At 47.2% G+C, this 26,889-nt stretch overlaps 1 protein-coding gene across 4 annotated transcripts in view; it reads left to right on the top strand.

Annotated features, from left to right (window-relative positions):
* LOC115112162 (ankyrin repeat domain-containing protein 11-like) overlaps positions 1 to 26,889 on the top strand; it is a 173,923-nt gene that overhangs the window by 109,109 nt on the left and 37,925 nt on the right. For 3 of the 4 annotated variants that reach the window (XM_065011880.1, XM_065011879.1, XM_065011882.1), the window contains one exon: positions 324 to 391. The exons of the other annotated variant lie outside the window; for it this stretch is intronic. The gene's annotated coding sequence lies outside the window, so the exon portion shown is untranslated. The remainder of the gene's footprint in view (positions 1 to 323; positions 392 to 26,889) is intronic. 4 annotated transcript variants of the gene reach the window in all.

Below are 26,889 nucleotides of genomic sequence, written 5' to 3' on the forward strand. Positions count from 1 at the left end.
TGTTCCCCTTTCTGTGTCTTCTTTTACGTCAGTGTGAGCGTGCCTCTTGATCAAAGGAGCATACTGAGGATTTTGATGAGTCACTCAACCACACTCTCAAAAAAACATCCCGTCATTACGTCCTTATTTGGGCTGAGATGTATTTGACTACCTTTCACAGTGTTGGCCAAGTCCATTTGGGAGCAACGCTGTACTGGAACATGAGAGAGTCAGGAAACCACTAGGGATGTTGGGGAAAATGGGAGCTATGTGGAGGGAACATGAGTGGCCGGGTATGCAGTCTGCACATTTTCATGCGTGTATCATCTTTCCCTTCTCCCCAGTTTCAATGCACCCCTTGTCCTGTGAGCGCCCAGGCTGTCGTGGATCCCGTGCCCCTGCTGTTCAACTGGTAAGACCCGGGGCCGCCCTCCTCGGCTGTGTTTTCCACCCAGCCCAAACAAAAAACAATTACCACTGACACTAGCTAACGCATCCAATCTGTTGCCCACATGTCTATCCGTCTCAGCCCAGGCCAGCCTACCTGATGTTCCCTCCCTTCCTTCCCACGTCCCCCTCTCTTTCCCTGGCCTGGCTTATCTGATAGAGCTGTATTATATCAGCAGCTCTCTCTCTCTCTACTCCACATGTCTGCTGGCCCAGTCACATGCTGCAGGCTGCCAGGCTGCCTGACAAGACCAGCGGAGACCTAATCTCTGTGCTATCAAGAGGTGTCAGTATCACGAGCAGTGGTGTATCATTACAGCCTTACCAGGCCTTGTCTCTGGCTGGATAATTAGGACTCTGGGCCAGTGTGGTGCAACTCCTGGTACGCCAAAACCCTCAATGACACGTTTCTCATTTTTCTCTCCACTCTGTCATTCCCTCCCTATCTTCGCTGATTGCCTTCCTGCTCGTGGAGAAAATGTTTGCAGCTTGTCAAATATTTCCATGAGTGAGTGTGGTGTTAGCAGTGGGCCATCAACAGGAAATTCCAGGCTGAAAGAGGGAAGGAGAGAGGGAGAGCTTATAGCTTCAGGAGAGGCCTGTCTGTCTCTTGCCTCTCTTTCTGCTGTGTAAATCTTTCAGACATACAAGAGCGGGGCTGGATGTTTGAGACGTGGGTAGAGAGTGAGAGAGAGCTGATGTAGCTCCCTGGGTTAGGTCGGGACTATGTGAGGCTCAGGCTGATGAGAAGTGCCTGTGTTGCGGTAGAACTGCCAAGTTTTAGGGGAAAGCTTTAATTGTCTAAATTGCATACATCTGGTTGGAGTTGGTGTCTGGAAGTGTCTTGCAGCTTTGATGACAGACAGAATGGTGATGCCCTGTGAAAAAGGGGGAGAGCTATCCCCTCAGGCCTGCGCCTCTGTATAGGACTGCAGAGCTGGAACACACACACACATATTATTTATATATACACACACACACACACACACACACACACGGAAAGGGTGTTGTGGCTCTGGTATTCATGTCTTTTCCCTCCATTGATGCAATGTGATGAGTCAGGCTGGTGTTTTGACTCACTTTATATTTGATGTCATGGGGTTAAAAGCTTGGCCAACACAGGCCATAGGAAATCAAACTTTATTTTCCACATGCGCCGATACAACAAGTGTGGACTTTACTGTGAAATGCTTACTTACAAGCCCTTAACCAACAGTGCAGTTCAAGATTACATTTTTTTACCAAGTAGACTAAAATAAAAAGTAATAATAAAAAGCTACAGAATCCATGTGAAGGATGAAGTTGTGTGCTTGCAACAGTAGAAAAGCCGACAATGTTTTATAGTTGCCCCCCCCCCGTCCTTCACTTTTCCTAAATAAGTCTGTTTAACAACACACTGTTAGAATCTTAATATCACAAACAGTCATTTGGGTTGTACACAGTTATAAGAGGACATGTCACACCCCCCATTCACCACCAGTCATTCACAGCCATCCAGCCAGCTTGCGCAGATGGCAAATAAAAACGATACCTAAACTATATTAAAACTCATTTCACACATATTAATCGAGTTAGCCTAACGACAAGATTAAATTGGCAATAGTCTGGTAGGTGACAGTACTATGAATTGTGAAATTGTATGAAGAGAGAGGTGCAGATTGAAATGTCCAAAAGACACGTCATTGGCCGGAAGGGGGTGTCCCTCGAGGCCTTTCTAGTGTTAAGTATGTCACATGGTTTCTGCTGGACAGGTCATTCATTTGTATTCTTGACATGGAAAAGAGGAGAGAGGAATAAGTTGAGAAGAGATCCACAATGCGCTAGTTTGAGCCAAATTGTCTGTCGCCCCCATTTTTTACCCTCATCAACCCCCTCCCTGAGTCTGAGGGGTCATGGCCTCCCCACTCCCCCAATGAGGCTCCAGAACAGAGTGGCCATTGTGACAGAGAAGCCTGTCCAGCCATTGAGCTGAAACCCAATAGGGGCCAAACACTGCGGCTGCTCCCTGCCTGGGCTAAATCAGGCCAGGGCTCAATAGCCAGAGCTCTTTGTCCTGCCTGGGGCCAGGAGCAGGCGCAAGGCTCAAATACAGACACTATGGGAAGGGGGAACACCAGCCCCAGCTATACAAGGGTTTTTCCACCACAGTCAACCGAGGCACACATTGAAGGAAAGCACATTTCTTGGCCCAGAGTGCAAGAGAACAATTTCTTTGATGTATGGTTGTCAAAGGAAAACATTGGTCTGGATTTGTGAAGTCATTGTTGACGCTCACCCCTCACATGTGGTGAATGTGGACAGACTGCCATGTTCAGCTGACCAGCTCCGCCGGGGGGGGTCTTGTGACTCAGATCTTTTGTTTTACACAGAGGGCTCTGCTCATAGCTGGAGTGAGTGTGTCCCAAACACCCTGATATCCTGCTGAAGCCGCCCACACAGCCCTGGTTCACTGGCTTGAGCACACTAGAGCCATTTTAGCCCAGCCAGCCACCCCTATAGGGAACCATACAGCATACCATGCAGCAGAGCTGTGCCCTGTCGGCATTGCACTGACATAAACAGAAGAATATTACGCCTTCTTACTGAATGCAAATAGCTCATGTGAGAAATGGTCTGGTATCACCGTGTCAGCCTTCCCCCTCCTTCTACCTCTGTAATACTAGGGCCAGTCTCTCACTGGGTACAGATGTATGCTATTCCACATGGTACATTCTGCAGGAGCCACAATAATGGAGGAGGCCGGGTTAAAGTGGTGAGCGGGTTGGCTTTATGTTAACACTTGCATTAAAGGCCTGTATTAAAATCAGTGGGGAAGTCTGCTCGGCGCCTCTTAAAAGCACTCAGACCCAATACTGGCTGCTGGAAGCGAGGATGATTCATTACTTTTCCCAATTTACTGATATTTACTCCAGGAGCGTTGTGCCAGCCGGCCCCAAGGCCTGCTCTACTCCGCAGTCAGTGTGGGGGAGGGAGCACCAGGGCAAATGGTGCTAGTCTGGTTCAGTGCTGCCCCAGGAAATGGCACGGCCAAGCTGCTCTCCGAGATGTCCATGGTTCTGTACAAGCTCAGAATGTGAGTCTGTTGCCATTGTGTCTCCACTGCAGGCTAAAACCCTGTTGTGTGCTGTGCAGCTCTCTTTGCTAGCTAGGTATCTCTCCCAAGCTTAGCTGTTTTTCTGAGAAGGAAGAGGTGATGTTTGACTGGAAGGTAGCAGGGCTTCCTTTCCTTTCCCCACCACCTCCCAATTCCATCTGCTCCCTTGAACAAGGCCTGTGTGTGTGTATGCCGCTCCAGCGCTGCTAATGGAGAGGGCTTCCCAGAATGCATTGTAGCGTGAGGCTGTGCTCTGAATTCAGTGGCTGCTGCTCTCACATCGTCTAGTAGTCCGCGATGAGGGGGAAGGAAGACTGTTTCATTCTATCTTTCCTTCAGCCTTGTGAAATCATGTGAGCTTATAGCTATTAGCCTATTTCTCTCTATCACTCTATCCTTTTTCTCCCTCTCATTTTTCTCTCTCCTCTCTCTTGCTCTCTCCCTCTCCTCTCCATCTCCTCTCTCTTGCTCGCTCTCTCTGCCTGTGCGTCCACATATTTATTATTTAAACGGGATACACCCTCTCTCTTAATCAAGTGTTTTACTCGCTCTTCTCCCCTTACACATGTGTGGAGTTTGTTTACTGCCCAGTAACACACACACAACATGGGCAGCCAGTCACAGCTCAGTGACGCTTCAGCTTGCCTTGGCTTCACTGAGGAGGGAAGAATATCCCTTTCATACCAAGACATTTTTCCACCGACTTTACCATACCGCCAACTATTTTCGCGTTTTTCTTTATATCTGAGAGGTATTTCCGGTATCAAAGCAGAAACTTTTATTTCCACCAAACGACCGCGTAATCATATTTCTGTCAGAGAAATGTGCATTCACGAGCTTCCTGTCACTCCGGTTACCATGACAATGCTCACAACAGGGTCCAAGTTTAATGTCTCTCGCTCCTTCCTGGCAAAAGCCATGGCGATATGAAAGGCAAATGGTGACAAGAATGTGGTGAACATTTGGCTTTTTGAAAGGGGACCATATAAACATTGCCCAATTCTTTTTTTCAGGCAATGTACCGCAAGTCCTATGTGAATTGGGTATAACAGACCTGCATTAGAATCCACTGTAGGCAGCAGAGAGAATCACTCCATACTAATCCATTCACGTCCCTTCACGTCACTAGCCCATGTAGCCATGTAGCCTAGTCATTGGAAACGGACATATTTGTTGACCGGTGTCATTGGTTCAGTGGAAGGGTTCTTGGATGGCACTAGTCCAAACCACTAATTGGTGCGGGTCTACTTGTCTAATGAGAGTATTGATTGTTCCATTGTGTGGCTCAGGTCTGGCCGGCTGTGGACACAGTGTGTCTGTCTGAGGGAGGGGGCTGCCCTGGATATGTTGGGCTCAGGTCTGGCTGGCTGTGGACATAGTGTGTCTGTCTGAGGGAAGGGGCTGCCCTGGATATGTGGGGCTCAGTGGTGGCCAATGGTGATTTAATTTAGTAGCAATGAGAATACATGTATGTGAGGACAACATTGCAGAGAGGATAGAAAGGGGAAACCAGGGAAGTGACTGAACGACAGAGCTGGAGGTGGAATGTATTCAGAAGGAAAGAGCATATTTAGTGGAGCCAGGCTGCTCCAGGTCATCTGTTGTGGCTGTAATTGCTTGTGTGCTTGGTGGGGAACATGTTCCAAAGTTATACAGCGATCCCCAGGGGGGCGTGGGCGCTGGGAAATAACTTCTGAGCTCGTTAGAGTGTGACGTTCACCTTGGCCAAGCTTTCAGTGTTTTCCAGCCCATTGGTTCCCTTAGTCTAGCCACACACACACACACACTACACGATGTATCTCTGGCTGTACCCTATTTAGCCAGCCACCTCCCAGTGGGCAGTTGGGGGTGCATAGCAGCACCCCAGGCCCCGCCCCAGCTCTGACTGCCATGCTGTGCTGTTAGAGGCCTTTCATCTGGCTTATAGATATATAATTCATCTGGGATCTGAGGGAGCGGCTCCTCTCATGCCACTGCTACTGCTGAACCAGGACAAATTAGAATTCTGTTTGGTCCCCCGGAACGCTCCCAATCAACTTCCCCATAGAGCAAGAGAGGACGTGTGTGTGTGTCAGGCCAGGATTCCTGTGAATCTGCTCCCCAGCCAGAGAGGCTCCATGTGGAATGAGGTGGTATAATGGAAGTGTTTTCTCTGCTGTTCTTTCTGCCTGGTGCGCTGAGGGTTTTTTCCACTGTGAGGGATCGGGTTTCCACTCCTCATGGTTGTTTATGCTGTTGTCTCAGGCAGCCCTGCCAACTGTCCCCTGTCAGCCTGCCTGTGGTCTGGGCTCTGGGGCCTCGGCCTGTCTTGGCGCCTGAGCCTGCTCTTAAGAGCCCCAGAAACAAACAGACACACACAGACACAGACACACACACAGACAGACACACACACAGACAGACAGACATTTAAATCAAATGTATTTATATAGCCCTTCGTACATCAGCTGATATCTCAAAGTGCTGTACAGAAACCCAGCCTAAAACCCCAAACAGCAAGCAATGCAGGTGTAGAAGCACGGTGGCTAGGAAAAACTCCCTAGAAAGGCCAAAACCTAGGAAGAAACCTAGAGAGGAACCAGGCTATGTGGGGTGGCCAGTCCTCTTCTGGCTGTGCCGGGTGGAGATTATAACAGAACATGGCCAAGATGTTCAAATGTTCATAAATGACCAGCATGGTCGAATAATAATAAGGCAGAACAGTTGAAACTGGAGCAGCAGCACGGCCAGGTGGACTGGGGACAGCAAGGAGTCATCATGTCAGGTAGTCCTGGGGCATGGTCCTAGGCCTCAGGTCCTCCGAGAGAGAGAAAGAAAGAGAGAAGGAGAGAATTGGAGAACGCACACTTAGATTCACACAGGACACCGAATAGGACAGGAGAAGTACTCCAGATATAACAAACTGACCCTAGCCCCCCAACACATAAACTACTGCAGTATAAATACTGGAGGCTGAGACAGGAGGGGTCAGGAGACACTGTGGCCCCATCCGAGGAAACCCCCGGACAGGGCCAAACAGGAAGGATAAAACCCCACCCACTTTGCCAAAGCACAGCCCCCACACCACTAGAGGGATATCTTCAACGACCAACTTACCATCCTGAGACAAGGCTGAGTATAGCCCACAAAGATCTCCGCCATGGCACAACCCAAGGGGGGGCGCCAACCCGGACAGGATGACCACATCAGTGAATCAACCCACTCAGGTGATGCATGCCTTCCAGGGACGGCATGAGAAAGCCCCAGTAAGCCAGTGACTCAGCCCCTGTAATAGGGTTAGAGGCAGAGAATCCCAGTGGAAAGAGGGGAACCGGCCAGGCAGAGACAGCAAGGGCGGTTCGTTGCTCCAGAGCCTTTCCGTTCACCTTCCCACTCCTGGGCCAGACTACACTCAATCATATGACCCACTGAAGAGATGAGTCTTCAGTAAAGACTTAAAGGTTGAGACCGAGTTTGCGTCTCTGACATGGGTAGGCAGACCGTTCCATAAAAATGGAGCTCTATAGGAGAAAGCCCTGCCTCCAGCTGTTTGCTTAGAAATTCTAGGCACAATTAGGAGGCCTGCGTCTTGTGACCGTAGTGTACGTGTAGGTATGTACGGCAGGACCAAATCAGAGAGATAGGTAGGAGCAAGCCCATGTAATGCTTTGTAGGTTAGCAGTAAAACCTTGAAATCAGCCCTTGCTTTGACAGGAAGCCAGTGTAGGGAGGCTAGCACTGAAGTAATATGATCAATCAATGATCAATCAATTTTTTGGTTCTAGTCAGGATTCTAGCAGCCGTATTTAGCACTAACTGAAGTTTATTTAGTGCTTTATCCGGGTAGCCGGAAAGTAGAGCATTGCAGTAGTCTAACCTAGAAGTGACAAAAGCATGGATTAATTTTTCTGCATCATTTTTGGACAAAGTTTCTGATTTTTGCAATGTTACGTAGATGGAAAAAAGCTGTCCTTGAAATGATCTTGATATGTTCTTCAAAAGAGAGATCAGGGTCCAGAGTAACGCCGAGGTCCTTCACAGTTTTACTTGAGACGACTGTACAACCATTAAGATTAATTGTCAGATTCAACAGAAGATCTCTTTGTTTCTTGGGACCTAGAACAAGCATCTCTGTTTTGTCCGAGTTTAAAAGTAGAAAGTTTGCAGCCATCCACTTCCTTATGTCTGAAACACATGCTTCTAGCAAGGGCAATTTTGGGGCTTCACCATGTTTCATTGAAATGTACAGCTGTGTGTCATCCGCATAGCAGTGAAAGTTAACATTATGTTTTCGAATAACATCCCCAAGAGGTAAAATATTTAGTGAAAACAATAGTGGTCCTAAAACGGAACCTTGAGGAACACCGACATTTACAGTTGATTTGTCAGAGGACAAACCATTCACAGAGACAAACTGATATCTTTCCGACAGATAAGATCTAAACCAGGCCAGAACTTGTCCGTGTAGACCAATTTGGGTTTCCAATCTCTCCAAAAGAATGTGGTGATCGATGGTATCAAAAGCAGCACTAAGGTCTAGGAGCACGAGGACAGATGCAGAGCCTCGGTCCGATGCCATTAAAATGTAATTTACCACCTTCACAAGGGCCGTCTCAGTGCTATGATGGGGTCTAAAACCAGACTGAAGCATTTCGTATACATTGTTTGTCTTCAGGAAGGCAGTAAGTTGCTGCGCAACAGCCTTTTCTAAAATTTGAGAGGAATGGAAGATTCGATATAGGCCGATAGTTTTTTTATATTTTCTGGGTCAAGGTTTGGCTTTTTCAAGAGAGGCTTTATTACTGCCACTTTTAGTGAGTTTGGTACACATCCGGTAGATAGAGAGCCGTTTATTATGTTCAACATAGGAGGGCCAAGCACAGGAAGCAGCTCTTTCAGTAGTTTAGTTGGAATACGGTCCAGTATGCAGCTTGAAGGTTTAGAGGCCATGATTATTTTCATCATTGTGTCAAGAGATATAGTACTAAAACACTTGAGCGTCTCTCTTGATCCTAGGTCCTGGGAGAGTTGTGCAGACTCAGGACAACTGAGCTTTGAAGGAATACGCAGATTTAAAGAAGAGTCCGTAATTTGCTTTCTAGTAATCATAATCTTTTCCTCAAAGAAGTTCATGAATTTATCACTGCTAAAGTGAAAGTCATCCTCTCTTGGGGAATGCTGCTTTTTAGTTAGCTTTACGACAGTATCAAAAAGGAATTTCGGATTGTTCTTATTTTCCTCAATTAAGTTAGAAAAATAGGATGATCGAGCAGCAGTAAGGGCTCTTCGGTACTGCACGGTACTGTCTTTCCAAGCTAGTCGGAAGACTTCCAGTTTGGTGTGGCGCCATTTCCGTTCTAATTTTCTGGAAGCTTGCTAACAGAGCTCGGGTATTTTCTGTGTACCAGGGAGCTAGTTTCTTATGAGAAATGTTTTTAGTTTTTAGGGGTGCAACTGCATCTAGGGTATTGTGCAAGGTTAAATTGAGTTCCTCAGTTAGGGGGTTAACTGATTTTTGTCCTCTGGCGTCCTTGGGTAGACAGAGGGAATCTGGAAGGACATCAAGGAATCTTTGTGTTGTCTGTGAATTTATAGCACGACTTTTGATGTTCCTTGGTTGGGGTCTGAGCAGATTATTTGTTGCAATTGCAAACGTAATAAAATAGTGGTCCGATAGTCCAGGATTATGAGGAAAAACATTAAGATCCACAACATTTATTCCATGGGACAAAACTAGGTCCAGCGTATGACTGTGACAGTGAGTGGGTCCAGAGACATGTTGGACAAAACCCACTGAGTCGATGATGGCTCCGAAAGCCTTTTGGAGTGGGTCTGTGGACTTTTCCATGTGAATATTAAAGTCACCAAAGATTAGAATATTATCTGCTGACTACAAGGTCCGATAGGAATTCAAGGAACTCAGTGAGGAACGCTGTATATGGCCCAGGAGGCCTGTAAACAGTAGCTATAAAAAGTGATTGAGTAGGCTGCATAGATTTCATGACTAGAAGCTCAAAAGACAAAAACGTCTTTTTTTTTTGTAAATTGAAATTTGCTATCGTAAATGTTAGCAACACCTCCGCCTTTGCGGGATGCACGGGGGATATGGTCACTAGTGTAGCCAGGAGGTGAGGCCTCATTTAACACAGTAAATTCATCAGGCTTAAGCCATGTTTCAGTCAGGCCAATCACATCAAGATTATGATCAGTGATTAGTTCATTGACTAAAATTGCCTTTGAAAGGGATCTAACATTAAGTAGCCCTATTTTGAGATGTGAGGTATCATGATCTCTTTCAATAATGACAGGAATGGAGGTGGTCTTTATCCTAGTGAGATTGCTAAGGCGAACATCGCCATGTTTAGTTTTGCCCAACCTAGGTCGAGGCACAGACACGGTCTCAATGGTGATAGCTGAGCTGACTACACTGACTGTGCTAGTGGCAGACTCCACTATGCTGGCAGGCTGGCTAACAGCCTGCTGCCTGGCCTGCACCCTATTTCATTGTGGAGCTAGAGGAGTTAGAGCCCTGTCTATGTTGGTAGATAAGATGAGAGCACCCCTCCAGCTAGGATGGAGTCCGTCACTCCTCAGCAGGTCAGGCTTGGTCCTGTTTGTGGGTGAGTCCCAGAAAGAGGACCAATTATCTACAAATTCTATCTTTTGGGAGGGGCAGAAAACAACAGTTTTCAACCAGCGATTGAGTTGTGAGACTCTTACAACACTAGTATGGCTGAGAGGCCTGAGAAACCTCTCCAGCCATGTTCTCTCTGGTAAACCTCCACGCTTCCCATCCCATCAGTAATCTACTGAGTGTCTTTCACACATGACTGCGTAATCCCGTTACGTCGGGGAAAGGTTTTGACAGCTTTTTCATCCTGGCACGACAAGATGGGTGCAGGCAGAGCTTGATGGCGGATTGTTTTGATGATGTTTTTGTACTCATTTTGGTAAAGGTCACATCCCATCTCCCTGTGTTCCTCCCCCGTGCTTTGTTCATTATCCTGCTCCGCTCCACGGTTATTTTTACCTCCTCCCATAATCCTTAATTAATGGAGCCCTAGTCACAGCGCCTCATATTTATCTCTCACACACACTAATTCACACACACTGAATATATACACATACACACTGGTAGGCAGTGACGTTCCTGCTGAATGTTATGTGAGGAACCATGCTAGCTATTTCTTCTTTCTCTCTCCTTTCATTTGATTCATCTGTAGCACAGTAAATGGGAAACAACTGAGCAGAATTTTCATGAGTTTGGATACTTGGGTCCTTTCAGTGCACAGAAACCATGTTGATACTACACTGGTGTCCTTAACTTCTTAGGGCTGCAATCCCGTTAACGGGATCAATATGACAACAGCCAGTGAAAGTGCAGGGCGCCAAATTCAAAACAGAAATATCATAATTAAAATTCCTTAAACATACATGTATTTTATACCGTTTAAAGGTAATCTTGTTAATCCCACCACAGTGTCCGATTTCACATAGGCTTTACAGCGAAAGCACCACCAATGATTTAGGTCACCACCAACTCACAGAAAAACTCAGCCATTTTTCACAAAATCACAAAAAACACAAATGGAGATCAAATTAATCACTAACCTTTGATGATCTTCATCAGATGACACTCATAGGACTTCATGTTACATGTATGTTTTTGTTTGATAAAGTTCATATTTATATAAAAAAAGCGGAGTTTACATTGGCGCGTTACGTTCAGTAGTTCTAAAACATCAGGTGATATTGCAGAGAGCCACATCATTTTACAGAAATACTCATTATAAATGTCGATGAAAATACAATTGTTAGACATGGAAATATAGATATACCACTCCTTAATGCAACCGCTGTGTCATATTTCAAAAAAACTTTACGGAAAAAGCAAACCATGCAATAATCTGAGAACGGCGCTAAGAAAAGAGAAAAAAATATCCGCCATGTTGGAGGAATCAGAAATAACATTATAAATGTTCCCTTACCTTTGGTGATCTTCATCAGAATGCACTCCCAGGAATCCCAGTTCCACATTAAATGTTTGATTTAGTTCGATAATGTCCAATATTTATGTCTAAGCAGCTACTTTTGTTAGGGCGATTAGTACACAAATCCAAACACTCGTGCAGGTCCAAATCAAATCAAATCAAATTGTATTTGTCACATACACATGGTTAGCAGATGTTAATGCATTTACATTTACATTTAAGTCATTTAGCAGACGCTCTTATCCAGAGCGACTTACAAATTGGTGCATTCACCTTATGACATCCAGTGGAACAGTAGTGCATCTAAATCTTTAAAGGGGGGGGGGTGAGAGGGATTACTTTATCCTATCCTAGGTATTCCTTAAAGAGGTGGGGTTTCAGGTGTCACCGGAAGGTGGTGATTGACTCCGCTGTCCTGGCGTCGTGAGGGAGTTTGTTCCACCATTGGGGGGCCAGAGCAGCGAACAGTTTTGACTGGGCTGAGCGGGAACTGTACTTCCTCAGTGGTAGGGAGGCAAGCAGGCCAGAGGTGGATGAACGCAGTGCCCTTGTTTGGGTGTAGGGCCTGATCAGAGCCTGGAGGTACTGAGGTGCCGTTCCCCTCACAGCTCCGTAGGCAAGCACCATGGTCTTGTAGCGGATGCGAGCTTCAACTGGAAGCCAGTGGAGAGAGCGGAGGAGCGGGGTGACGTGAGAGAACTTGGGAAGGTTGAACACCAGACGGGCTGCGGCGTTCTGGATGAGTTGTAGGGGTTTAATGGCACAGGCAGGGAGCCCAGCCAACAGCGAGTTGCAGTAATCCAGACGGGAGATGACGAGTGCCTGGATTAGGACCTGCGCCGCTTCCTGTGTGAGGCAGGGTCGTACTCTGCGGATGTTGTAGAGCATGAACCTACAGGAACGGGCCACCGCCTTGATGTTAGTTGAGAACGATAGGGTGTTGTCCAGGATCACGCCAAGGTTCTTAGCGCTCTGGGAGGAGGACACAATGGAGTTGTCAACCGTGATGGCGAGATCATGGAACGGGCAGTCCTTCCCCGGGAGGAAGAGCAGCTCCGTCTTGCCGAGGTTCAGCTTGAGGTGGTGATCCGTCATCCACACTGATATGTCTGCCAGACATGCAGAGATGCGATTCGCCACCTGATCATCAGAAGGGGGAAAGGAGAAGATTAATTGTGTGTCGTCTGCATAGCAATGATAGGAGAGACCATGTGAGGTTATGACAGAGCCAAGTGACTTGGTGTATAGCGAGAATAGGAGAGGGCCTAGAACAGAGCCCTGGGGGACACCAGTGGTGAGAGCACGTGGAGTGGAGACGGATTCTCGCCACGCCACCTGGTAGGAGCGACCTGTCAGGTAGGACGCAATCCAAGCGTGGGCCGCGCCGGAGATGCCCAACTCGGAGAGGGTGGAGAGGAGGATCTGATGGTTCACAGTATCGAAGGCAGCCGATAGGTCTAGAAGGATGAGAGCAGAGGAGAGAGAGTTAGCTTTAGCGGTGCGGAGCGCCTCCGTGATACAGAGAAGAGCAGTCTCAGTTGAATGACTAGTCTTGAAACCTGACTGATTTGGATCAAGAAGGTCATTCTGAGAGAGATAGCGGGAGAGCTGGCCAAGGACGGCACGTTCAAGAGTTTTGGAGAGAAAAGAAAGAAGGGATACTGGTCTGTAGTTGTTGACATCGGAGGGATCGAGTGTAGGTTTTTTCAGAAGGGGTGCAACTCTCGCTCTCTTGAAGACGGAAGGGACGTAGCCAGCGGTCAGGGATGAGTTGATGAGCGAGGTGAGGTAAGGGAGAAGGTCTCCGGAAATGGTCTGGAGAAGAGAGGAGGGGATAGGGTCAAGCGGGCAGGTTGTTGGGCGGCCGGCCGTCACAAGACGCGAGATTTCATCTGGAGAGAGGGGGAGAAAGAGGTCAGAGCACAGGGTAGGGCAGTGTGAGCAGAACCAGCGGTGTCGTTTGACTTAGCAAACGAGGATCGGATGTCGTCGACCTTCTTTTCAAAATGGTTGACGAAGTCATCTGCAGAGAGGGAGGAGGGGGAGGATTCAGGAGGGAGGAGAAGGTTGCAAAGAGCTTCCTAGGGTTAGAGGCAGATGCTTGGAATTTAGAGTGGTAGAAAGTGGCTTTAGCAGCAGAGAGAGAAGAGGAAAATGTAGAGAGGAGGGAGTGAAAGGATGTCAGGTCCGCAGGGAGGCGAGTTTTCCTCCATTTCCGCTCGGCTGCCCGGAGCCCTGTTCTGTGAGCTCGCAATGAGTCGTTGAGCCACGGAGCGGGAGGGAGGACCGAGCCGGCCTGGAGGATAGGGGACATAGAGAGTCAAAGGATGCAGAAAGGGAGGAGAGGAGGGTTGAGGAGGCAGAATCAGGAGATAGGTTTGAGCAGAGGGAAGAGATGATAGGATGGAAGAGGAGAGAGTAGCGGGGGAGAGAGAGCGAAGGTTGGGACGGCGCGATACCATCCGAGTAGGGGCAGTGTGGGAAGTGTTGGATGAGAGCGAGAGGGAGAAGGATACAAGGTAGTGGTCGGAGACTTGGGGAGTTGCAATGAGGTTAGTGGAAGAACAGCATCTAGTAAAGATGAGGTCGAGCGTATTTCCTGCCTTGTGAGTAGGGGGGGAAGGTGAGAGGGTGAGGTCAAAAGAGGAGAGGAGTGGAAAGAAGGAGGCAGAGAGGAATGAGTCAAAGGTAGACGTAGGGAGGTTAAAGTCGCCCAGAACTGTGAGAGGTGAGCCGTCCTCAGGAAAGGAGCTTTTCAAGGCATCAAGCTCATTGATGAACTCTCCGAGGGAACCTGGAGGGCGATAAATGATAAGGATGTTAAGCTTGAAAGGGCTGGTAACTGTGACAGCATGGAATTCAAAGGAGGCGATAGACAGATGGGTAAGGGGAGAAAGAGAATGACCACTTGGGAGAGATGAGGATCCCGGTGCCACCACCCCGCTGACCAGAAGCTCTCGGGGTGTGCGAGAACACGTGGGCGGACGAAGAGAGAGCAGTAGGAGTAGCAGTGTTGTCTGTGGTGATCCATGTTTCCGTCAGTGCCAAGAAGTCGAGGGACTGGAGGGAGGCATAGGCTGAGATGAACTCTGCCTTGTTGGCCGCAGATCGGCAGTTCCAGAAGCTACCGGAGACCTGGAACTCCACGTGGGTCGTGCGCGCTGGGACCACCAGATTAGGGTGGCCGCGGCCACGCGGTGTGGAGCGTTTGTATGGTCTGTGCAGAGAGAGGAGAGAACAGGGATAGACAGACACATAGTTGACAGGCTACACAAGAGGCTACGCTAATGCAAAGGAGATTGGAATGACAAGTGGACTACACGTCTCGAGTGTTCAGAAAGTTAAGCTTACGTAGCAAGAATCTTATTGACTAAAATGATTCAAATGATACAGTACTGCTGAAGTAGGCTAGCTGGCAGTGTCTGCGTTGTTGACACTACACTAATCAAGTCGTTCCGTTGAGTGTAATGGTTTCTACTGTGCTACTGTGCTGCTATTCGGGGCTAGCTGACTAGCTAGCAGTGTTGATTTACGTTACGTTGCGTTAAAAGAACGACAATAGCTGGCTAGCTAACCTAGGAAATCGCTCAAGACTACACAATTATCTTTGATACAAAGACGGCTATGTAGCTAGCTATGTAGCTAGCTATGTAGCTAGCTACGATCAAACAAATCAAGCCGTTGTACTGTAATGAAATGAAAAATGTGATACTACCTGTGGAGCGAAGCGAAATGCGACCGGATTGTTGAGTGCGGAAGTTCTGTTACGTTAAGGACGACGAATAGCTGGCTAGCTAACCTCGGTAAATTAAGATAATCACTCTAAAACTACACATTCTAAACTACACAATTATCTTGGATACGAAGACAGCAAAGACAACTATGTAGCTAGCTAACACTACACTAATCAAGTCGTTCAGTTGAGTGAAAGTTGTGCTGCTAATCGGTAGACGGTGGACTAGCTAACGGTAGACGTTAGCTAGCTAGCTAGCTGCAGGGCGGTGTAGACTGCGTTAGGACGACGAAATACGATAATTACGCAATTATCTATGATACAAAGACGGCAATGTAGCTAGCTAAGAAGAAAAATTGCTAAGATTAGACAAATCAAACCGTTGTACTATAATGAAATGTAATGAAATGTACTACTACCTACTACCTGCGGACCGAGTGCAGATGCGACCGCTCGCTCCAACCCGGAACGCGGGTTGTGCGAGTGTAGCGAAATGCTTGTGCTTCTAGTTCCGACAATGCAGTAATAACCAACAAGTAATCTAACTAACAATTCCAAAACTACTGTCTTATACACAGTGTAAGGGGATAAAGAATATGTACATTAGGATATATGAATGAGTGATGGTACAGGGCAGCATACAGTAGATGGTATCGAGTACAGTATATACATATGAGATGAGTATGTAGACAAAGTAAACAAAGTGGCATAGTTAAAGTGGCTAGTGATACATGTATTACATAAGGATGCAGTCGATGATATAGAGTACAGTATATACGTATGCATATGAGATGAATAATGTAGGGTAAGTAACATTATATAAGGTAGCATTGTTTAAAGTGACTAGTGATATATTTACATTTCCCATCAATTCCCATTATTAAAGTGGCTGGAGTTGGGTCAGTGTCGATGTCAGTGTGTTGGCAGCAGCCACTCAATATTAGTGGTGGCTGTTTAACAGTCTGATGGCCTTGAGATAGAAGCTGTTTTTCAGTCTCTCGGTCCCAGCTTTGATGCACCTGTACTGACCTCGCCTTCTGGATGATAGCGGGGTGAACAGGCAGTGGCTCGGGTGGTTGATGTCCTTGATGATCTTTATGGCCTTCCTGTAACATCGGGTGGTGTAGGTGTCCTGGAGGGCAGGTAGTTTGCCCCCGGTGATGCGTTGTGCAGACCTCACTACCCTCTGGAGAGCCTTACGGTTGAGGGCGGAGCAGTTGCCGTACCAGGCCGTGATACAGCCCGCCAGGATGCTCTCGATTGTGCATCTGTAGAAGTTTGTGAGTGCTTTTGGTGACAAGCCGAATTTCTTCAGCCTCCTGAGGTTGAAGAGGCGCTGCTGCGCCTTCTTCACGACGCTGTCTGTGTGAGTGGACCAATTCAGTTTGTCTGTGATGTGTATGCCGAGGAACTTAACTTGCTACCCTCTCTACTACTGTTCCATCGATGTGGATAGGGGGGTGTTCCCTCTGCTGTTTCCTGAAGTCCACAATCATCTCCTTAGTTTTGTTGACGTTGAGTGTGAGGTTATTTTCCTGACACCACACTCCGAGGGCCCTCACCTCCTCCCTGTGGGCCGTCTCGTCGTTGTTGGTAATCAAGCCTACCACTGTTGTGTCGTCAGCAAACTTGATTATTGAGTTGGAGGCGTGCGTGGCCACGCAGTCGTGGATGAACAGGGAGTACAGGAGAGGGCTCAGAACGCACCCTTGTGGGGCCCCCGTGTTGAGGATCAGCGGGGAGGAGATGTTGTTGCCTACCCTCACCACCTGGGGGCGGCCCGTCAGGAAGTCCAGTACCCAGTTGCACAGGGCGGGGTTGAGACCCAGGGTCTCGAGCTTGATGACGAGCTTGGAGGGTACTATGGTGTTGAATGCCGAGCTGTGGTCGATGAACAGCATTCTCACATAGGTATTCCTCTTGTCCAGATGGGTTAGGGCAGTGTGGTTGAGATTGCATCGTCTGTGGACCTATTTGGGCGGTAAGCAAATTGGAGTGGGTCTAGGGTGTCAGGTAGGGTGGAGGTGATATGGTCCTTGACTAGTCTCTCAAAGCACTTCATGATGACGGAAGTGAGTGCTACGGGGCGGTAGTCGTTTAGCTCAGTTACCTTAGCTTTCTTGGGAACAGGAACAATGGTGGCCCTCTTGAAGCATGTGGGAACAGCAGACTGGTATAGGGATTGATTGAATATGTCCCAAACACACCGGCCAGCTGGTCTGCGCATGCTCTGAGGGCGCGGCTGGGGATGCCGTCTGGGCCTGCAGCCTTGCGAGGTTAACACGTTTAAATGTCTTACTCACCTCGGCTGCAGTGAAGGAGAGACCGCATGTTTTTCGTTGCGGGCCGTGTCAGTGGCACTGTATTGTCCTCAAAGCGGGCAAAAAGTTATTTAGTCTGCCTGGGAGCAAGACATCCTGGTCCGTGACTGGGCTGGGTTTCTTCTTGTAGTCCGTGATTGACTGTAGACCCTGCCACATGCCTCTTGTGTCTGAGCCGTTGAATTGAGATTCTACTTTGTCTCTGTACTGACGCTTAGCTTGTTTGATAGCCTTGCGGAGGGAATAGCTGCACTGTTTGTATTCGGTCATGTTACCAGACACCTTGCCCTGATTAAAAGCAGTGGTTCGCGCTTTCAGTTTCATGCGAATGCTGCCATCAATCCACGGTTTCTGGTTAGGGAATGTTTTTATCGTTGCTATGGGAACGACATCTTCAACGCACGTTCTAATGAACTCGCACACCGAATCATTGTATTCGTCAATATTGTTATCTGACGCAATACGAAACATGTCCCAGTCCACGTGATGGAAGCAGTCTTGGAGTGTGGAGTCAGCTTGGTCGGGCCAGCGTTGGACAGACCTCAGCGTGGGAGCCTCTTGTTTAAGTTTCTGTCTGTAGGCAGGGATCAACAAAATGGAGTCGTGGTCAGCTTTTCCGAAAGGGGGGCGGGGCAGGGCCTTATATGCGTCGCGGAAGTTAGAGTAACAATGATCCAAGGTTTTACCACCCCTGGTTGCGCAATCGATATGCTGATAAAATTGAGGGAGTCTTGTTTTCAGATTAGCTTTGTTAAAATCCCCAGCTACAATGAATGCAGCCTCCGGATAAATGGTTTCCAGTTTGCAAAGAGTTAAATAAAGTTTGTTCAGAGCCATCGATGTGTCTGCTTGGGGGGGGATATATACGGCTGTGATTATAATCGAAGAGAATTCTCTTGGTAGATAATGCGGTCTACATTTGATTGTGAGGAATTCTAAATCAGGTGAACAGAAGGATTTGAGTTCCTGTATGTTTCCTTCATCACACCATGTCTCGTTAGTCATGAGGCATACGCCCACGCCACTCTTCTTACCAGAAAGATGTTTGTTTCTGTCGGCGCGATGCGTGGAGAAACCCGTTGGCTGCACCGCCCCGTATAGCGTCTCTCCAGTGAGCCATGTTTCCGTGAAGCAGAGAACGTTACAGTCTCTGATGTCCCTCTGGAATGCTACCCTTGCTCGGATTTCATCAACCTTGTTGTCAAGAGACTGGACATTGGCAAGAAGAATGCTAGGGGAGTGGTGCACGATGTGCCCGTGTCCGGAGTCTGACCAGAAGACCGCTACGTTTCCCTCTTTTACGAAGTCGTTTTTTGGGGTCGCTGCATGGAATCAATTCCGTTGACCTGTTTGTAAGGCAGAACACAGGATCCGCGTCGCGGAAAACATATTCTTGGTCGTACTGATGGTGAGTTGACGCTGATCTTATATTCAGTAGTTCTTCTCGACTGTATGTAATGAAACCTACGATGACCTGGGGTACTAATGTAAGAAATAACACGTAAAAAAACAAAAAACTGCATAGTTTCCTAGGAACGCGAAGCGAGGCGGCCATCTCTGTCGGCGCCGGACATCGGATGAAAACTTGAAAAAGTTATATTACAGGTCATAGAAACATTCTAAACTAAGTATAGAATCAATCTTTAGGATGTTTTTATCATAAATCTTCAATAACGCTCCAACTGGAAAATTCCATTGTCTGTAGAAAAGCCATGGAATGTAGGTTGCTATCATGTGAAATGCGCATGACCAGGACCTGCCTCTCTGCCAGACCACTGACTCAAACAGCTCCCATCCGGCTCCACATCACAGTAGAAGCCTTATTCAAGTTTCTAAAGACGGTTGACATCTAGTGGAAGCCTTAGGAAGTGCAACATAACCAATATCCCACTGTGTATTCAATAGGGGCTGGGTTGAAAATCGACCAACCTCAGATTTCCCACTTCCTGTTTGGATTTCTTCTCAGGTTTTTGCCTGCCATATGAGTTATGTTATACTCACAGACATAATTCAAACAGTTTTAGAAACTTCAGTGTGGTTTCTATCCAATACTAATAATAATATGCATATATTGGCAACTGGGACTGAGGAGCAGGCCGTTTACTCTGGGCACCTTTCATCCAAGCTACTGAATACTGCCTCTGCAGCCATAAGAATTTAACGCTAGCATTTGGATTCGAGATGGTAATATAATTTCAAAGGCGGAAATGTGTCAGTCTCCCATAGCGTGTGCTCATTTCAGTTCATGAGTAGGGAATTGAAAGATGGGCCTCATGTCCAGTGTGAGGTCGTAAGTGGTGTGTTTGATGGGGGCGGGGTTCGTTCTGCCGTTCCCCCGCTTTTCTTTGGCTGCAGTCTCATCCTGACAAGATTTGGCTTGGAGAACAACACACAGCTCCCTCCACAGATGTGGGTGTGTCACGCACTAACAGGTTGTTTATTTATCCTAGCTTTGAATGTGGGTGTGTTTTTGTGTTGCCAACGTGAGTTTAGTTGTTTTGTCCCTGACGCCGGTCACAGCGCATTGTAAAGGGCAGTGGTTCAGCTGAATAATTTATAAACAGAAGAGTGCCTGGTTTCTGACTGCTCTACGTTCTGCAACCTGGCCTAGACATTCAATGGCGTGCTGCTCTTTGCCCCCCATAGGCGCATGTTTGATCTACGTACACGCACGTAAGCCTACATTGTTCATGTATGTGTGTATGCTCTGTTTCGGCAGGTCTTCAGGCCCTCCCCCTCTCAGGGCTGTGAGTTTCAGGCTTCAGCTCATTAGTTGTGGAGTGCGTCGTGAGGGGGGGGGGGGGGGGGGGTTGAGTGAGGTGGGTGTTGAGTGAGGTGGGTGGAAGGGGTTGAGTGAGGTGCGGAGGCTTGTTACTGTGTGTGTATTAGCCTACATGCGTGTGAAGGAGCTTGTGGGAAGCTGCTCAAAGCTAATCCCGTCGTGGCCCTCCCAGATCGGCCATTGAGTTCTGAGGAACTACTGTGGTTACCCCCAGCTGCCTTCTACATTCAGAGGAAGTAGAGTGAGATGGCCCAGTCTTGTTTCTCATCGTTGGGATCCCCCGATGTTAATTTCTAGATCTTTGAGATGCAGGTTTGGTGCAAATGCACTTGGGTGGGATGATGGCCCCAAGTGAGTTACTGTAATGACACTTAACAGGTCCCATGGACGTAAGTAAATACTACAGCAGTGCCATTGTAGCAGTGAGCTAGGCTTTGTTTTGCTGGGATCCTCGTTAAGTATGGCTTTATCTAGCTCGCTGCCATGGCAATAGCACCGGCCTCCTCACTGCTGATAGGCCCAACGTTAATGCACTTCTGATTTGATGGACTCCCTGTTACACGCTCCATTGATCTATATGAATATGCATTATGAAATGGCCTTTTTTATATGGCCAATGCGTGTGCAGTACTAGGTGGAAATCCAATAACCATTCAGAGCACCCTACTAGTGATGCCATAGCTATCGTAGAGAAAAGCAGATTTACTATTCATTATGGAGATGGCCTGCTGGGCTGTAGGTTTCAAGCTAGCTGGGTGCTTTGTGTGCATGGTTTTAAGGTGTGTGTGTGTGTGTATGCATAATGCTTGGGCAGAGTAGTCGACTGGCCCATTTTCACGAATTTGTTTGGGATTCGGCGTGTACGTCCCCCCCCCGAATTCATGATTTAAAGCTCTGGCCTGGCCTCGATGTTTTATGTTCGTGTACGTTAGAGGGTGAAATCTACCCGGCTTATGTAGAGAGTGTGACTTTTAGAGTAACGTGTGTTGCCCTCCCTCGCCATACTGTAGTTGTTCCTTAAATCAGTCTGTCTCTGCCCAATCCCTGTTCTACTACCCTAGTTCCCCTCCTTCGGATCAGGGGCATCCCCTCATCACTGGCAGAGTCCTTAATTAGCTGAAGTGCCTCTAAATCCGTTCACTTTATTTAAAAGGAGTCAATCAAGGTAAATAAGGGTGTGCAATTGCCACCAATCCCAGTACCCTGTATGTCGATAACAGGATGGTTGACATTTCAGTGTGCAGTATAGCTGCTAACCGTACCATGCCCATCCTGCTCCTAGATACAAGCTACTCAATAATAATAATTAGCCAGCTATCTCTTCATTGAATCAAAACAAACTAGGTAGCTTCTTGGCTAGCATTGGTTGCTCGGGAAAACTACACAGTCTCCTTACTGCTCTCCATTGATGTTTTCAGAGGCTAGTTAGGACCGGGCAGCATGACGACTGCGACACCTCGAGCATCTCTCGAGCCCCGGACGTGTCTCTGTGGATGTCTGTGTATACATGGTGTTTAATGTGGAATATCCCCATCTCTGTTAGACTAGGGTGGAGATACTGCACAGGGAAAATAGTCTTACTCTTTCAGAAGGTGAAGGGCAGAAATGGATCCACATCGCTGGCTAGGCTTAGTATGCAGAGGCATACATTACCATGATTACTCCAGTGCTGTTGGTTTTCTCTCCATCCCTCACCCCCTCTCACACGCTCTCTCTTTCTGTCAGCCTGTTCGGTACATGTGCCCTGTCCCCGCGTTGCTAGGCAACAAGCCCAGTGTGTATTATTATTGTGGCTATGTCAGGCGCTCTGCCTTTCTCTCATTTCTGTTTGTCCAGGAGATGGTAGGATCAGATGCTGAGCTTTGGATGGGAGAAGAGAAAGGAGGATGAGGGAAGGAAGGATGCGTGGAGGGGGAGGAGCACTAAGATGAGTGAGTCAGCAACAAAGAGATGAAGCCTTATGATATGAGGGTAGAAAATATACCGGGTTTTTCCCCCCCAGTCTTTCTAGCTTTCCCTGATGCATGGCAGAATATGTGGCACAACCTCGCTTCACAGAGGTCACTGGCCGAGAAAGACGAGATGATTTACCAGAGAGACTCATTCAAGCAGCAGCACAGAGCTGTATTGGCCAGAGTGCTCTCTCCACAGTGGAGAGATAGAGGTGTAGGGGAACGCCGTCGTGCTCCAAGTATCAGATGAAGTTATTGGATTCCAGCCTCTCCAGCCCCCTGCTCTCAGACCAGAGACAGCTGGGTGGACAGGTGGCGCTGTCCAGTCTGGATGGAGGTCCTGTCTGTCTGGCCTATGGTCTCTCAGGTGAGAGAGATGAGACAGAGCCCCCTCCATCCCATCTCCACCCCCCAGGCCACTCCGTTCATCTTAATGCATCCCTACTTGGCTTGTTTGTCTTTCCCCCTCCCTACAAAGGCCTCTAATGAAATGAATTACGGGTCAGGGGCTGCACCGCTAATCTGGGTCCTGGTTGCCTGGGTACTGGAGTGGGCCAGACTGGCTCTATTTGCACACTAAACAGGGCTTGCTGCTGCGCCCTTCTCCTATATGAAATGTAAATAGACTGCACAGCCGCCGGGGTGGTACACACAGCAGTAAGGGCCTCACTGCTCCTGCTCTCCCCTCATTAGGTAACTCTCAATAACTCCTGTGATCTAGCAAACCATGATTATGACAGCGATGAATGACGGACAGTGTAGGCTGGTGATTGATCATACACTATAACCATAACAGACATTACAGCACTAGAAATTGAATGCCGGAGACTGTGCAGTTTCCGTATCTAGCAGAGAGGCATGGAGAGAATAATATGGCAAGTCTCCCAAAATACACTCGCCATGCCGAATGACTATGTGCAGCTGCTGGGTCTGTGGCAGTTTAGCTTTATACATTTTTAGAATGAGAGCATCTGCTGTCGTGGAAAATGCAGTGGTGTGGACCTGATGACAGGCCTGAGTTAGGAGCGGGGGGGGGCTACCGATCTGCTTTTCATCTTCTCAGTAGCAGCAGGGGCTTTCAGAATACCCCTCATTGGCGCTGTGTGTGTGTGTGTGTGTGTGTGTGTGTGTGAAAGAACGACATCCCGCAGTGAGGTGAAGCTTTGGCCTCTGTCTGACCGCAGAGGGAGTGGCTCGATGGAGGGAGACATGAAGCGGAGAGAGAGAGAGAGATATGACGCAGAGGGGGTATGACGCAGAGTCCTGGCTGTAACATCTCCACCTCTCCACCTCCTCTCCACCTCCTCTCCACCCCCTCTCCACTTCCTCAGGCTGAAACAGAGATCGCTTATTTCTACCACCTTTCCCATTTCTCTGATGCCTGCAATTGTTTTTTTTTTTTTTTTGTGCGTCCAATTCTTACTCAGTCACATGGTATCGCGTGCCAGAAGGAGTGACGTCATCCAAACCGTATCAAAGCATTTATTTCACTCTATTTCCATCCTGTGTGCGCGTGTTGTCTCTGTGTTTGTTTGTGTGTGCGCCTCACTGAGCTATTATCCAGTCTGGCAGACCCACAGACTTCCCCCCTCCTCCCTATCTTCTCCTTGGGGTTCTCTGCCCCTGTCCCTACAGGGTTTGCCACACTCAGAATGCTGATGTGGTCCTCCTCCGAATCACTGGTGGCTTGATGTTGGGGTACCAGGAAGCTCCGCTGAATCTTTTTGTCTCATTAATAGTTCCTCACGGCGTGACGTTTCGCTGCGGGCACGTGGGTCGTACTGGGGTACGGATGTAAAAAATCCCTCAATCTGCCATTGGTGCCAATTTTTAAATTAACCCCAAGGTTGCCTTGTTAAATCTTGTTCATTCTCTTAAATGAAATACCATGACTGTTTTATCATTAACTGGGAATGTTTGTGTATTTTCGTGTGCAGGGTGTGCTGTTAGCATGATAACACTCTATTAAGACAGACTGGTAGAATAGCTAGCCATCGCTAGCTTTGACTTGTTGAAGTAACTTTTCAGTGAAATGGAGTTGACTGGAAACTACGACATGAATATACACTGAACAAAAATATAAACGCAACATGTCAAGTGTCCCCATGTTTCATGAGCTGCAATAAAAGATCCCAGAAATTGCACATAGGCACGAAAAGCTTATTTCTCTCAAACGTTGTGCACAAATGTGTTTACATCCCTGTTAGTGTACATTTCTCCTTTGCCAAGATAATCCATCCACCTGACAGGTGTGGCATATCATGAAGCTGATTAAACTGCATGATCATTACACAGGTGCACCTTGTGCTGGGGACAGTAAGGCCACTCTATAATGGGCAGTTTTGTCACACAACCCAATGCCACAGATGTGTCAAGTTTTGAGGGAGCGTGCGATTGGCATGCTGACTGCAGGAATGTCCACCAGAGCTTTTGCAAGAGAAGTTCATTTCCCTACCATAAGCTGCCTCCAACATCGTTTTAGAGAATTTGGCAATAGCAGAACACGTGTATGGCGTTGTGTGGGTGAGCGGTTTGCTGATGTCAACGTTGTGAACAGAGTGCCCCATGTTCATGGTGCGGTTGTGATATGGGTACGTGTAAGCTATGGACAACAAACACAGTTGCATTTTATCGATGGCAATTTGAATGCGCAGAGATACCGTGATGAGATCCTGAGGCCCATTGTCGTGCCATTCATCTGCCGCCATCACCTCATGTTTCAGCATGTTAATACTCTGCCCCATGTCGCAAGGATCTGTCCACAATTCCTGGAAGCTGAAAATGTCCCAGTTCTTCCATGGCCTGCATACTCGCCAGACATGTCACCCATTGAGCAGGTTTGGGATGCTCTGCTTCGACGTGTACGACATCGTGTTCCAGTTCCCACCAATATCCAGTAACTTCGCATAGCCATAAAGAGGAGTGGGACAACATTCCACAGGCCTGATCAACTCTATGCGACGGAGATGTCGTGCTGCATGAGGCAAATGGTGGTCACACCAGATACTGACTGGTTTTCTGATCCACGTATCTGTAACCAACCGATGTATTCCCAGTTATGTGAAATCCATAGATTAGGGCCTAATTTATTTATTTTTGATTGACTGATTTCCTTATGAACTGTAACTCAGTAAAATCTTTGAAATAGTTGCATGTTGTGTTTTATATTTTGTTCAGTGTGTGGTATGTATGTGTATCTATATCTCTATATATCTCATTCACAACATTTGGATTGGAGCTATTATCCAGTTATATAAGAGGCTTGGCTGAACTGCTTTCAATGGGGAAATATTGCTTCCTCAGCCCGCTTCTGTGATTTTCATTGAAACTTTACTTTGCTGTGTGGACCTATAGTCCCTGCAGCTCATGGCGGAGGAGTAGATATGGTCTCTCTCTTTCTCTGTGTGTATATTTGTGCTAGCTGGTCATGTGATACTGTTAAACGTATGGAGAGGCTCAGCCCACGCAGTGGAAAAAGTGAACTCAACCCCACCGCTGCACACAAGCTCCCAGAGGACTGTCTGTTTACTAAGGCTATAATTTTAGGGGCTTGTTTGTTTTATCATCCCAATGGAATTACGGTAGTTGTGTATCCCGACTGTTTCATGTTCATAAGCAGCGTGTCCAGTAAATGTGTTTTTAAGCCAGATGCAGTTGCTTGCGAGTGGAGACTGGAGATTATTAGCGGTGTGTGTTCTCCTCATGGGTCCTACCATGTCAGTGGACGGTGAGGGGGACAGAGGCCTTCACAATAGGACCCTGTGGATCCTATTGGAAGATACCTGGGAACAACACACAGTGCTGTCTCAGAATGACATTAGGTGTTTGTGCAGCAACATAATCATCTGGCTATGTAATTAACATGGAATATTTTTACCATAGTATTCCAGACCAGGGTTCTCCCCAAGGTTTGTTTTTTTAACAAGGTGGTACGGATTATTGAGGTGAGACCCGGAGGGGTGCTGTGTCCCTGTTGATTTTTTTTTACATCCTTTAACACTTGAAACACCATTTCCTGCAATCTAGAGCCTAAAATTATAACAAATAAAATAGCAAACACAGTGCACTATATACTATTTTCCACAGCAGTTTTCCTAGAATTATACTAGTAATTTCATTTTTCAATGGTCAACAGAACTGGCAAGAGTAATTCAGTGTGTCAGAAGGCCTGGACTGTTGTTATGGTAGGGCTGGGATGATATGGCTTAAATGTTTTTTATTTTTTTAAATAAGCTTTGTTGCACAATTTAAAGGTAAATACACTGCATTTCAAACAGTCGGTAATAATCTAATGAATTCAGGGCTTTGTCAAATTATACCTCGGCTAAATATAAGCCTTCAACCATAAGACCCACTAATTATTTTATCAAAATAGTATAACCTGCTTTTTGCTATAATCACTGATCTGGCTTTCAAGTCTGTCTATTAAAATTCCCCCTTTATGTTATTACATTTTTTTTACCAGACCGATGCATAATGCAGAACTTCTGGTAGCAGGCATTATAGAAAATGAACACAGGTCTCATAAACAATCTCTCAAGCACATGCTCACCCGCTCGTATATAGACAGCTAATCTTTATATTTAAAATCTAGCCAACGTGGCTCTATTTGCT

This window comes from Oncorhynchus nerka, linkage group LG27, assembly GCF_034236695.1.
Source record: "Oncorhynchus nerka isolate Pitt River linkage group LG27, Oner_Uvic_2.0, whole genome shotgun sequence".
In the NCBI taxonomy this organism is placed as follows: Eukaryota; Metazoa; Chordata; class Actinopteri; order Salmoniformes; family Salmonidae; genus Oncorhynchus; species Oncorhynchus nerka.